Below are 14,506 nucleotides of genomic sequence, written 5' to 3'. Positions count from 1 at the left end.
CCCCCCCCCCCGGATGCTGTTGCGTCTGAAAAACAGTCAAAAATAAGAAGAAAGAATAAAGCAGAGGTATTTTTGCAAAATCACAGTTGTTTTCTTAAAAGGAGTTGTGGTAAAAGAGCACGGAGGGAGAGAGAGAGCAAGGTATGCTTTTTAAAAAAAACATACAACAAAAAATACATACAAACACACAAAATGTTGGATTCACTGAAAAGACTGCGCGGAGCAGACTGATAAACTGAGAGAGAAGGGCGGTGGATGTTCCTCCCTCCCTTTCAGTGTGCGAGTGAGCTCATACAGCGGTGTGCTAGAGAGGTGTGCATTTTTAAAAAGTTAAAGGGATGTGAAAACAGACTAGCTATCATGAGGGGGGCTAAGTGTTGGCTGTGTTGAGAGTGAGCTGCCCTTTGCCCCTACCGCATCAATTGTATCATGCGGCGCTGCGTTTTCCTCAGACCCTTGGAGACCCTTGGCTCTAGGAGCCGTAAATACCTACAACAACAGCAAAGCTTATCCCTCTTCTTACTTTTTGGCATTATTTAAACGCAAAATCTTAAAACTATACACTCACAGAAATGATTCAAGCCAGAGGTAATTTTTATGCATTTGGATTTATTAGATTTTATTTAAAAACTAATATTTGCTAAATTAATGCATTAAAATTAATTATAATCTACATAATTTTATCTATTCTAAAATGTATGACATGTAATTGGGTAATACATACTAACATGGTTTAAATAATCAAAGTTGTAAAACAAACAAGATTCTGTTATTTAAAATTTATGTGATTGGTTTACATAAAAGTTTTGAGAAGTGAAACGGGGAAACCGGAAATGATGTCCTGCACTTCCTCTGGACACCAGCACTGACTTACGTGTGGGTAGCAGTCTCCCGTGAGATGGTAAGCAATCGGAGACATCCTATGTTTTCTCAAATGTGTCAAAGTTGTGCAGTTTATGTCAGATCAACATCAATTATGATTAAATCTACGCAGTTGGTGATTATTTTAAGCAGCTATATCTTGGTCACATTGCTGTACCGGACACGCTAGCATCATAGCTAACAGGCTATTAATGGCTATACAACTTGATGCTGGATTAAACTAACCCTTTGCAGTTGGTTAATGTACTTTGCGATCCCAGTCATGAATAAAAATCACTTTGTTCCAAACTAATTTGGTCAACGTGTAAGCCTCTTTTCTGCTCTTTTTTTGCGCGGGGGCGGGGTGACGCGTGCGCTTCCCTGCTCGTTAAACGTCGCTAGTCATGCTGCGTCTAACAGTGCGTTTGGTAGACATGTTCTCTACAGGTTGCTGTTAGTAGGAAATATGTGTAGGTCAACGATTAAATGATTTTAACATAGCAAACTATGCTAAATGGCTTAGTCTGTCCTTGTAATTAACCAAAATAAAGAACTGTACAAGAATTTAATGGAGTCAAGAATCTGGACTCTAACATGTTAGCTAGTGTTAGGTGAGTTACTGCCTTGTAAAGTACTGTATTTAAATACTGACTTGGATTACAGAACTGAATGTTAGATGCAGCTTTTCTTCTCACTCATATTCTTTTTTTTCAGATACCTAATTTTTCTGGTTCTCCTCCTCCTGTGTTCTCACCTCCATGTGGCAACATAGATTTTGTAAGTATAAGCTGAAAGATGTACACATCAAAATGTAGCTAAGTTTACATGTAGTTCATAGTAATTTACAGTTCATGTAATGTCAAAATGGTTTCCAATATCAAGCTGAAATGTTTAGAGTAAGAATGTTAAAAATATAAATGATTTGATTTACATTACCAAAAAGTCAATAGGCCTACAAAGTCTGATCTTGGACATGGCTGGATGTGTGGGTTTTTCAGGTATTGTTTTGCATGATATACTTTAAAAAATAGCTGGCTTTTTGGGTGCCTTTTTTGCAACATGAAAGCTGTTAAACTCTAACTACAAACTCGAGCTGACATGCAGCGCATATTACAAATAACTTAATTGATTCACTGTTCTTCGTCTTCATTCGCAGGTGCTGTGTGAATGTGGCCTTGCAAATTGTGTGACAGTTCGTTATCTACCAGGTACGAGTTATTAAAACATTGTAGGCTGAGATATTTCCACCATAGCCAGACAGGCCGTTATCCATGTTTATATCTAGACTGTCCATGCTCATTCACAAGCTGGAAGAAACTTTTGAGTCACACATATCGAACACACAGCAAGTTAGAAACAGCAGGTTCTCAGTCCACTACATTCTCATGTCAGACCTGTGGGTGTGAAGAACTTTCAACAGAGAAGGAATACTTTAGTCATATTAATCAACATCTTAGGCAGTATGAAAATGTAACTTGCATGTTTGAGGGATGTACATATCAGTCAAACATATATAGCACTTTTAACTCACACAAAAATCGTAAACACAGTCCACACAGTTTAAAGGACTTTAAAGTAGGTGTAGTCAAAGTCAGTGTTCCATCTAGTTCAGCAGATGAAGGGCCCACATTTACTGCAGACATAGATGGTAGCCTGTCAGATGCAGATAGTGACACTGATAATTCAGAGGACCTTCCTGAAGTTATAGAAAAAAAACTTGGCTCTGTTCTATTGAAGTTGGAAAACATTTTTCATGTTCCATCTACAGCAATAGATGAATTGGTTGATGAGTTACACTACTTGCTGTGTACTGTGTCAGTATCAATAACTTGTAGCAGTATTTCAGATTTTTTCAAACGCAAAAACATAGAGGTTGATAGCTTGGTTATTAAAGAATTAGCTGATTCACTATGTAAATCTAATCCCTTGGCAAATGCACTGAGAAAAGGTGGCCCCCTTGCAACAGCTTGTAAGAGAAAAGAATACTATAAAGAAGTGTTTAAGGTTGTCGAGCCAGTAGAATTTGTTCTTGATCAAAAACAAGTAGGTCCTTTCAATATATTCCATTATTGCGATCTTTGCAGCAGATACTTGATTCTCCTGAAGTGTTGAATAAAGTAATTGATAGCCACAGAACACAGGGCAGTAACACAGACCAGCTTGAAAATCAGCAGTATTGCTCCATAAGAGATGGTGTATACTTCAAAGAAAACCCTTTCCTGTCAGGTGATGAGTTAAAAATTTGTTTAACTTTATACATTGATGACTTTGAATTGTGTAATCCTTTGGGCACATCACAGAAGAAGCACAAGTTGTGCAGCATATATTGGATTCTCAATAGCTTGGGACCAGGCTCTCACTCAGCACTCACCTCTATTTATTTAGCAGTTTTATGCAAGAGTAATGATGTAAAGACATATGGATATAGAAAAATATTAGAGCCACTATTACACGATCTTGTTACATTAGAAGAGCACGGTGTCTATGTTTCAAAGCTTGGGACTTTTGTCAAAGGAACAGTGCACAGTGTTATTGCTGACAATTTGGGTGCCCACGCTTTGGCTGGTTTTATAGAGAGCTTTTCTGGGCATTACATTTGTCGATTTTGTACTGCTCAAAAAGAAGAGATCCAGTCAAATGATGTTTATTCAGGGGCTTTTTCTCTTAGAACCAAAGAAATACATGAAGCACATGTAAAGACTGCACAGGACACTGAAACGAGTTGCTTTGGAGTAAAGCGAGCTTGCCCTTTAACTGAGCATCTCAATCATTTTCACGTCAGCACAGGTTATCCCCCAGATATAGTGCATGATTTGTTTGAAGGGGTTGTCCCATTTGAACTAGCACTATGTTTGAGCATTCTAATCTCCAAGAAGTATTTTAGTCTTGAGTGTCTTAATACATGTATCCTTAAGTTTCCTTTCAAGTGGAGTGACACAAAGAATCGGCCTCACCTTATACCACACACCTATTCCAGTAGGAAGACGGTAGGTGGCAATGCCCATGAGAATTGGTGCCTTATACGTTTTCTCCCATTTCTGATAGGAGACCTTGTACCAGAAGGTGAGCTAGCTTGGCAGGTGATACTAGACCTGAAGGAAATCGTAGAGTTAGTTGTGGCACCTGTTCACACCCAAGAGACAATCGCCTACCTTGATGTGAAAGTGTCTGAGCACAGACAGACTACGTGAGCTTATTCCAGGTGAGACACTGAAACCTAAACACCACTACCTTGAGCACTATCCACACTTGATCATGTGCTTTGGGCCTCTTGTGGGTGTATGGACGATAAGATCTGAGGCAAAACATAGTTTTTTTAAACAAGTTGCCCGACACACCAATAATTTCAGGAATATTGCACTCACTCTGGCAACCAAACACCAGCAATTAATCACTTATCACTTGCACTCATTTAGTCCCAGTACTTCAAATCTGGAAGTGACAAATGTGTCCACAGTCCCTATTGATGTTCTGAATGAGGAGGTTGTAGTGGCTCTTAGACAGACGTATCCAGAGGTTAGCCAAGTTAATCTCACAAAGAATGTCACAACTAGGGGGGTCAACTACAGAAATGGAATGATGGTTGTATATGATTCAACAGCTGGAATGCCTGAATTTGCAGAGATTCTACAAATGTGTATAGTGAGAGATGAGTTGAGCTTCATAGTTCGTTTATATTTTGCTTGGTATCAGGATCATTTCAGGGCCTTTCAGTTGACTTTGTTACCAGATAGAAAGGTTGTCCTTGTTCAGTTTGAGGAGCTAAGAGATTGCTACCCACTTGTGGCCTACACAGTCAGATCCAGACATATGGTGACCCTGAAGAGACACATTGTCATCAAAGGTATGTATTTAGAAGCTCTTACTGTCCTTCTACTTGTCCTAGCCTCCTCTCCACTGACCACCTCTTTTGCCATTCTCCTCACTCTTTTAGCCTCTTTTCTTTCCAAACCATTCTATTACCCACCTCTCTCTAGTATTCTTCTCCCTAAAAGCCACATCTCATAACCTCTTCCTAATGTTCTCTTCTTTATCCTACTCCATCCTCTCTCTACCGGTTGTTCTGCTTTTACTAACATTCTGTCTTCATTAACTCATCAGTTATAGGCTATTACAGTGTCCCCTCTGTGCATTCTGCTTGCTTGGTTAAGTATTTAAATAACCAGACTAATACCTGACCACTTTGTTTGTGTCTCCACCTCAGATTAGCAAAGCAGGATGGCAGGACAAGTAACTTTCAGAGTCCTTTTTGGAGGTGACGATGATGCAAGAAAACTCACCATTAAATCTGGAATACCAAACACTGTTTGAGGAATTCGCTCTTCAAATAAAGACTTTCTTCCAAGTGACTGAGCCATTCAGACTTCAGTACAGAGACAGAGAAATGGATGATCAGTTCATTCTCGTCAACTTCAGAACTTGAAGATAAAGCTACTGTGAAAGTCGTATACCTACCTTCTGAGACAACCAGCTCTAATCCACTCACAAGAGATGCCAGCCCCACAATCACAGGTATTACTGCCAGTATCAGCTCCTCATCACATGAAGAAAATGATTCAGACTCCTACAGCAGTAATAATACCATCATCTTGTCATCGCCTAAGACCTGGTCCTGTTCTTGGCCCAAACACTTTGTTGTTCCTCGCTTTTCATACTGTGCCGAGATGATGCTCCACACCGGAAATAATGAGTTCAATGCACACGGAACTGTGCTGTCTCCCAGCCCAAAAACACGTTTTGATATTCTTGAGGGCCTTGCTGAAGAAATCATGAAATATACAGCATATCCAAATGATGAGCAGTTAGAAGAAGTGGCCAAGGCTCTGATACAGTACTACCCATGTCTACTGGAGAAAGGCACTCGCAATGGCTACTGTGGTTGGAAACACTACTTGAAAATAAAGATGATGAACTTCAGATCAAAGCTCAGGTATGTGTTTTATTTAATGGGCTCTATTTTGTTCCCATCCGAAGCACTGAGTCTTTTGCTCTAATGCATTTGTGCAAGGTGAGGCAAGATATAAAATGTCATTCCAACAGATTCATAGACTTGCATTTAATGTAAAAATAAAATTATTTTCTTTCTCAGCCGAGCTGGACATCATGAGGTTGCAGTCAACTCTCTGAAGAATAAACGGAAATGCCAGGGGAAGTCAGCAGCCAACATCAAGAAGCCCAGGAAGGCAGAAGTTAATTTCTGTCCAAACTTGCCCAAAGGTGAAACAAGAGAGAGTCTGGAGGCAGAAAGACTGGCTCTACTGACAGAGGTAAAAAAGAAGAAAAAGGATGAGGCTGAGATGATGCAGCATACCTTCTCGATCAGGAGGCAGGAGGTTCTTCAGGAGCCATCGATTCCAGCGTTCCAAAACAGATGGCCAGCACTTTTTGATGTCAGTGAGGTAAGTGTGAATCTAACTTGGTCTATCAATGACCTTTATGAGCTGTTAAAATCTGTATCCTGTCTATGTTGTCTTTTACAGATCAACTTAGAGTTTATGCGACTGACAACTGTACCTCTGACCTCCAAATTCCTTGGAGAACTGGACCGTCAGACCAACAACCTGATTAAGGTTTTTAATGCTAAAGGTGGAGCTGCAGGAAGAAAGATCACTGCCATGATGGCACAGATGGATAATGTAGGTGTTTTTTTTTTGTTTGTTTTTTTTTTTTTTTTTCGTCTAATCTGATAAGCATATTATTGTTTGTGGGAATAGAAAAAGCTCATACATGAAATATTTCGAATGTTTTTTCTGGCCCTTTCAAAAATATTTAATAAATGGGCTTAGACCTGTCAGAGCTTTACCTGAGTGGGGTAAAACAAGGTGATGGGGTGGTCAAGTAGGGAAATGTCAGTGGCTTTGTTAGCTTCAGCACCTTTGTGTTAGCATGTCTCTGACAAGCATGGAATCATGTTTTTTTTTTTCTTTTTAGAATGAAGACATTAACGTGAGGCATGATTGTGTGTTGAGCTGTCTGAGCATCTATCTCAATGAAAACCTGGACACACTGGTTAAAGAATATGTGGTAAGTATGTCAGCCTACTGTCTTTTGTGCCAGATGTAATTAATTTCCATCCAGCTGTACCTGATAAAATGTGGCGTTCATGAGAATGGGATGGATATGAGGACACATTGACCTTGACCACCTGTAGTTCATCATTGAGTCCAATTTGTCCAGGTTGTTTGGTTAGAATGAGAAATTCCCACAAGGTAGTGGTAGTGCTGTCACTTTGTAGGAAGTAAATCCACTTGGTCCAGAGGACTTTGAGGAGAAAGAGTGCCGGGTCCTGGCACCTAAACCCAACTATGCCAAGGATGACAATCTTGCCAAACAACAAGGTAAGGACACAGACAATTATAGCTCTTTTGAACCAGCAATTTTTACTTCATTGACATAGTTTTTAGTAAGAAATGCCTTTCAGATAATTATAGGTAATTTTGATTCTTGGATCTGATCGCTGGATTCTACTGTGTATGTTTGGGGGGGTATCACTAGGATACATGTTGTGGACTGTCTGCTTACGAACTCCAGCGCCTTGAGAACATCAAACAGAAGGAATTTTTCTTTGAAAATATGGCAAGTATGTGGACATATTAATTGGAACTCTAACCAATACAAAACTGATGAGGTGTTATTCCATTTCACGCTCTCTCCCTCTCACACTGTGTCTCCCCCTACTCTCCTCTTGGTCTCTCTTTTTCCCTCCCGCCTGCTCTTTCACTGTTGTCCCCTGCTGTCCTTTCCCTCTCCTTCTGTATCTTTCTGCCATACTCAGTCTTCACACATACATTGATCATGGGATTTTAGAAATCTCAAATTTGGTCTTAATGGGTTATTCTAAATTTTTTGCTACACTGTAGTTTACAAAGATAATTTAACTTCTGTCATCCTCCATTAGCATACCTTGTAGTATATTTAGGATTGCTGTCCATGGAAAGAAACATGGGATAATTATTGTTTATCTCTGTCAAAAGGCAGCTGAGGATCTGAGGCAGTCAGTAAAGCCACAAGCCAGATGTTAAGAGGTATGTCATAATCAGCGTATTTGGAAGCATGAATGTTTTTGCTTTTGGGGCGGAATCTATTGACTAGAAGGGTGGCATTTCCAACAGGTGAGGGGTAAAGGGAGAGAGAGGTTTAGGATAGAGAAAGGTTGTCCTTTTTCTTTCCCATCATTCTTCCTCCAACCCTTCTCTTACTCTTACTATTCCTCTCTTAAGCCAATGCAAGACAGCTCATCTTTTTTTTTTTTAAACAGGCACTGAAAAGTTTAATCATTTTCCACTTCTCAATGCTGCACCTCCCCTGTTTATTACATCACATGGTCAAGTTTTGTCATTAGGAAGCAAAAAAACTGGGCAAAACACGTTGTGATTTAGAGCAGGCTTGATGCAACAACACTCCAAAACTTCCTGACTGGAAGACTGCATCTTTATTTCCTGTACCATACTAATATTTTAAGTGATTTATCAGTGCCCAGGCTCAACTCAAACATGTGAGAAAAAGATTATTACTTTAAAGGATAATTGTCAGATTTTTAATTGTTGTGGACCTTGGCAGAAAAGTCTACAATATTCACGAGTTGTGCTGCACAGCTGATTAATCACAAACTTATTGTATATACAGGAAATAAAGATCATCCTAGTCAGGAATTTGTGGGAGCTTCCTGCATCAAGTGAGGAGGATAAGAAGGAGAGAGAGCAGAGATAATGGCATGAGTGAGAAAGTTTGGAGAGGGTGGGATAGAGGAGTAAACCTCATTCCTACAAGAGCTTAGGAGAGAGAGGGAGGTGAGTAGACATGGTGGAGGGGGGAGGGGGTTTGCTTCCTTCCACTATTTTTCCCTGCATCAATGAACAGTACTGGCTCTGTATTTACAATCACTGACATCTGAAACAAAATCAGTTGGGGGTTCCTGGTTCTGTATTTTTTATATCTGTGTATTTTTAGTTTTGTAACTGCATTTTTATGGGCAGGTCACAGGCTTCATTGAAAAGGGCAGTCTCTGCAGTCTCTCCGAAAATCCCTCCGTCTTAAAGAAGCACAGAATCTTACACTCAGTGGAGGATCAACACATAAACATGTGAGAACAAGACTACTACTTTAAAGATAGTTATAAGATTTTAAATTGTTGTTTTGATAGAAAAGTGTACAATTTTTAGAGTAGGCTGTGTATAATCATGTTTAACAACAATACAAATACTTCTTTTTTGACTTGGTTTTTTTTTTTCCAGGCTTTTAGGAGGTGATCAAAGGTCTTAAGGTCATTGGTTACCTTGAACCTGCAATCCATCTCATTCTCATGAACTCATATATGTAGTGCTTTAAAGAAGGAGCTTCAAATTAACTCTGTTGCCCTAAGGATGAGCTACTTATATTTTGGAGGTCAAGGTTATGGTCACACAGCCGATCTTTCTGTTCTCTTTATTTCCAGGACATTGGATCCAGAGAGGCTGAGGCAGATATTGCAGAGAAGACCATGGGCATCTACACAGTCAGAGCAGAGAGGGTCATGGCCCTGATGGTCCAGGTGATGGGAGCTTTTCTGATGTTGGTGTTGTGCTGGAAGGTGTAGAAGTCAATCCAATAACCTGCAGAGTGTCAGCCATGCATGCCGTGATGCTTTATGGACTGATATACGCTCTCCAACTTGAGCTATCCAAAAGGCCTGATGTGTACATTCGAGGTGTACCAGAAAATCCTAATGGACCTGGAACTCAGCCAAGCTATCACCAAAAGTACAGGCACTGAAACTCAAATTGCTCCAGTGAATTGGCTGGCAATAATGCACTTACACAGGCCCTACGAGATTTCTATTTTTTTTCCCAGTCAGAATCTTGCGTTTAAATGATCCTTTGTTCTTGAGGGTGGCGAAATGGAAATACCTGTTTTATGGTTTCATCAGCCCGTGAGCGGAAGATGGGGCTCCTGGCCATTTGTGTGTTTAGTTGTTTGGTTTGAATGCCTGAGGGCCTTTAGGAAAGGCTTCATGGGAAATGTTTTTGGAGATGGTTTTGTCCTCAGTGGGGTCTTTGTCATTGGAAAAGGACAGCAGGGAGTTCATTTGGAGCACAGAGAGAGATGAAATTTGGAGATAAAATTAAAATTTCAGAAGTCCTCCGAGCTGCCAGAAGAATATCACAGGAACTTTAGAAAGGAAACCATTCTTCCTACAAGTCCAAGTCATTAAGAACATTATCTCTGGGGCCTTTTACAATCAGTTAATCCATTGGGTGTGTTCATGATGGTCTGTCTTTAAACTCAATGGAGGGAACAGACCCTGATATTCAAAATCCAGTTTCCTGTGTACTTTATGATGCTGTTTTGGCAACAAAGAGAGTGAGAACTTTGAAACAATAAAATATGTCTTTTGTGCTTCACAAAAAAAAGAAAAAAAATGTTTTAACTTTTGGTGCAGCCAAGGAATTGAAACATGGGAGTTAGCGTAATTTCATTTCAAGTGCTGTTTATTAAGTTATTGCACTGGTAGTTTTGCAGTTTGCTCTGTTGAGCTGAATTACTTATTATAACATTTTAGGTAGATTTATGGTTTGTGTTTTTGCCTCATGTCATGCTTTAATGCTTTATATGCAAATATATTTTCTTACAATTGAAAGTTCAACAGGGTTTTGTTTTTTACGTTTTTTTTTTTTTTCTTCTTACAGTTTAGTCACTTCCATGTTGTACAGGGAAGGATTATAATATAATAACTTGTTATCCCAGCTCTGGATGGAGAAAAAAGGTTGGATGTGGGGGGTTGATGGAGAGGAGTGAAATGGAAAGATGCTTTTATACATGCATTAACATAAAAAACAGAGTTCATAGTGATAAATATGTTCTGTCCTACATACAACTTCATGTGTTGGATATTAACATGTTTTAATGTTAATAAATCTGTTGAATCAAGGTGGTCTGATTGTTATTTCATTAAGATTGTTAGTACTGAATGGAAGAGAATTACATAAATGTGAGATTTTGATTAATTTGGTTAATTACATAAACATAAGTGACATGATTCAAATAAATTCTATTTATTTAGAATAGATAATCTGATTATTATGCAATTGAAACAATCTACTTTATGTATTTGAAATATATTCATTTTTTTTAAGTAAGTATACTTTATTAATAATAAATACATAAACCTAAGGATTATGCATTTCAAATAAATAGGCTTTATTACACAAATGAATATTCATCATGTAAGGTTTATTTGGTAGGTTTGTCTAAAAATTACCTAAGAAAAGTAAATGGAAATTTGTCATTTAATTTTATTGCATAAATCTTACAAGTTGGGGTTAAATATTTCTGAGTGTAGCGAGGGCGTGTTGGGAGCATATGTCTGGAAAAAACTGTCAAAAATAAGAGAAGAATAAAGCAGAGGTACTTCTGCTATTCTGACAGTTATTTTCAAAAAAGGAGCTGAGGTCAAAGCTGGGTTGAGAGAGAAAAAAAGACTCCTTCCCTTTTTTCCCATCAGGATGCTGCTTGCGTCTGAAAAAACAGTCAAAATAAGAAAAAAGATTAAAAAAGAATTATTTTCTGCAAAAGCAGAATTATTTCTACAAAAGCAGAACTATTTTATGCTTTAAAAAACTTTTACTTATCGAACTCCTTTTCCTGTTCAGCTTTTTGTTGTCCCCCACCCCCCCCCCCCCCCCCCCCCCCCCCCCCCCCCCCCCCCCCCCCCCCCATCCGTTACTGCTGCATCTGAAAAACCACTAAAAGAATAAGAAAAAAAAAAGAATTAGGCAGAGTTATTTCTGCAAAAGCAAAGCTATTTCTGCAAAAAAAAAACAAAAAAAAACAACACGGTTATTGTCAAAATAAAAAGGAACTGTGGTGAAAGACTCATAAATGGAGAGATAGAAGGGCGGTGGATGTCCCTCCCTCCCTTTCAGCATGCGAGAGAGCTCATACGTGCTGGAGAAGGCGCTCAGTTTAAAAAAATGAAAACCTTAATAGATCATCCCTTGTAAGCTCAGAAAACTTTCTGTCACAAGAAAGTTGGGGGTGGGGGAGAGAGAACTTTCTGTCACAAAAAGATGGAGGATGTGAAGCACACTAGCTACCATGAGAGTGGTAATTAAACGCAGGCTACTTGTTGACCGTGATGAGAGTGAGCCGACCTTTTTTCATATATATCATAGGCCTAAAAGAAAAAAAATCAAAAGAATGGTCAAGATCGCTGGTGATGCAAAAAACAGATGTCAGGGGAGTCCTGCTCTAGGAGCCATAACTAATCGTTCTTCTTACTTTTGGCATTGTTTAAACGCTAAATCTTAATGTCAAATGTAAAGATAGGCGTATATACTATACATAAGCCGAGCAGCGTCCTGGTTTTAAAACCAGACCGGAGGCGCATCACCCCCCTGCGAACATGGAGCGTGGTAGGGCTTAATTTTACCCCTCTCGTCGACTCGTTTTTTTCTGCAGAAATACTGAATTCTGTTTAAAATCCTGCTACCGCAGTATTGACATACCGTGGATCATCAACGGTGGCAGAAATTCATCCGCAACCGCCCTCACAACTGGGTGAAAACTTTCTCGTTAGAGGTAAGTCCCTTTATTATTATTTTTTTTCCTATTGCATGCTCCTAAATTTTTTAAAATAAAAAAAATCTTTGTTTTTTTTTTAAATAAAAATAAATCATTGTTTTATTAAAGTAAAATATATTTTTTTCTAAATTAAAAAAAAATTATTTTATTTTTTAATTAAAAATATCTTTTTCTTCTAGTCACTGCGGAAGAATTTGAGGACCTGCATTTCACTCAGAGAGACTTTGGTATGCGGTTCAACCGAGAAAAAAAAACATTTTGATATAATGCAATTCCGTGAAGATGATGATGATGTGTGTTTGATGTGTGTGTGTTTTTAACACAAATTGAACCTACCTGCAGATCTGTTGGATGCGGCGGAGAGACTCCCGAAGCCTGAAGCATCCTCGGTTCCATGCACACACCGATCTGGAGAACAACCAGCGAGAAGGGTGGAAAATCCAGCCGTTTACAGAGGAAACTTATCCATCCTGCCTAGCAGCCAGAGTAGCGCTGCAGCTAGCCGTACTACAGTTAACCGTGCTGCAATTAGCCGTGCTACAGCTAATGCTACAGCTAACGCTACAGCTAATCCTGCTAATCGACTCAGCCTCCGAAACCGTCAGGACCCCCGGCGGGTAGAAGGAGTGACTCAGCCCGACAATCTACGCGTGCCCCTGGGATTCAGAGAATGCGCTGGGCCTACAGAGCCCGCGAGGACAGAAGGCCCGCCTTCGGTGAACATTCCAAACCCCGCTCCGAGCGTATCAGGTAAACTACAGCAACAGTTTTTCTGCTTCTTTTTTTTTTACTTTTAAAAGTTTACTTTTAAAGTTTAACGTAACCGGCTCAGTTCCCTAAAGCCGTCGACGCCGCCATGTCGGCTTTCGATAATGAGTCATTCTGTGATGCATATTCCAGGGGCTCTGAGACTGGCTTGTTTCAGAGACAGCATACTCTGGCGGATCGGCGATTCACTGCTTTTCTCTTTTTTTTAAAGTTGCAGAGCATGTGCGCATAGCGACTGCAGAGCATGTGCACGTAGCGACTCGGGAACCTAAAAGAAGAAAACGCTTTGAAGGTAATTTTATTTTTTTAAATGTGTTGTACAAATAATTAGTCTATAATTATAATTAATTATGCCGATTCCTTCATTCCCCCCCTTCACAGAGAGAGCTCGGTGAGGAGGACTGCGGTTGTATCAGCCGCAAACAGCGCAGATAGAGGTAAAGCAATCACTCACTCATAGGCAAAGTGGGGAGATTTAATTTTTAAATACCATCTTTGTCTGTATTTTGCGCAGCTCTGGAAAGACGACGCAGAAGAAGAAAAAGGCTTCAGCGTGCTCTGTCTACAGCGATGCCAGCGGTGAGGCCAGCGGTGACACCAGTGGCAGCGACGCCTGCAGTGAGGCCTGCGGCGGTTAGGCCTGCGGCGGCGACGCCAGCGGTGACCCCTGCGGCAGCGGCGACACCTGCGGCTGCCCTTGACATGTTTCTCCAACTCGGACTTGCTTTTATGCAAGTTGTAAGAAAACTGAGTGATCTTCTTTAGGTGTTTGTGTGTGACGTAAGGTGAGTCATTTTTATTTTTTATTTTATTTTATTTTTTGGATGGATGGATGGATGGATGGATGCATTACGACGGGTCATAGACGCTTTAAATCAGACACCTCCAGCATCATTAAATGAAGGTGATAATGTGCTTGAAAATCCTCCCTCTGTTTCACTGATTCAACCCTCACACCTAGACCTCATAGACCAGGCGCTGGTGCACATTGACTCCTCGCCAATTCAGTCCTCGCCGCATCTCGATTCAGCTTCGCCCTCGTCCAGCTACAAGGAAACAGAAACCCAGGCCTCATTATCAGATTCTGATGACGAGGAGCCGCCTTCATCTCAGGATTCTGAAAGCGTTTATACACAGCTGTCTTCATCTGCTGATTCTCAAACCAGCTCCGAAGAGAGCTCTTTAGATTCTGGTTCCGAGGAAGACGTCACACCCGCACCATTAAATTCGGTAGCAGCAGCCGCTGGCATTCAGCACGGTGGAGGAAGAGGAGATTTTCAACAGGATGAATCTTCCTCCTCACAGGCTGCTGAAAATC

General features: G+C 40.1%; 3 long non-coding RNA genes across 4 annotated transcripts; 2 read left to right on the top strand and 1 right to left on the bottom strand.

The window, feature by feature from the left end:
* The first annotated feature begins 872 nt into the window (after positions 1–872).
* LOC121655018 lies at positions 873–5,256 on the top strand. 2 transcript variants are annotated; one of them, XR_006013064.1, is made up of 6 exons: positions 873–901; positions 1,576–1,638; positions 2,018–2,069; positions 3,907–4,063; positions 4,555–4,705; positions 5,066–5,256. It is a non-coding gene; the product is annotated as an uncharacterized LOC121655018 (long non-coding RNA). The 2 variants fall into 2 exon arrangements; XR_006013063.1 differs by having other exon boundaries at positions 3,907–4,705.
* A 6,292-nt stretch (positions 5,257–11,548) lies between these two features.
* On the bottom strand, positions 11,549–12,844 carry LOC121653815. The gene is made up of 2 exons (XR_006012871.1): positions 12,757–12,844; positions 11,549–11,582 (listed from the first exon to the last, which is right to left on the bottom strand). It is a non-coding gene; the product is annotated as an uncharacterized LOC121653815 (long non-coding RNA).
* LOC121653814 lies at positions 12,186–12,814 on the top strand. The gene is made up of 3 exons (XR_006012870.1): positions 12,186–12,417; positions 12,600–12,647; positions 12,763–12,814. It is a non-coding gene; the product is annotated as an uncharacterized LOC121653814 (long non-coding RNA).
* Positions 12,845–14,506: the final 1,662 nt, after the last annotated feature.

Source organism: Melanotaenia boesemani, chromosome 15, assembly GCF_017639745.1.
Source record: "Melanotaenia boesemani isolate fMelBoe1 chromosome 15, fMelBoe1.pri, whole genome shotgun sequence".
NCBI lineage: Eukaryota > Metazoa > Chordata > Actinopteri > Atheriniformes > Melanotaeniidae > Melanotaenia > Melanotaenia boesemani.
Note: the sequence above shows the minus strand (reverse complement) of the source record. Positions and strands in the feature narration are given on the sequence as shown.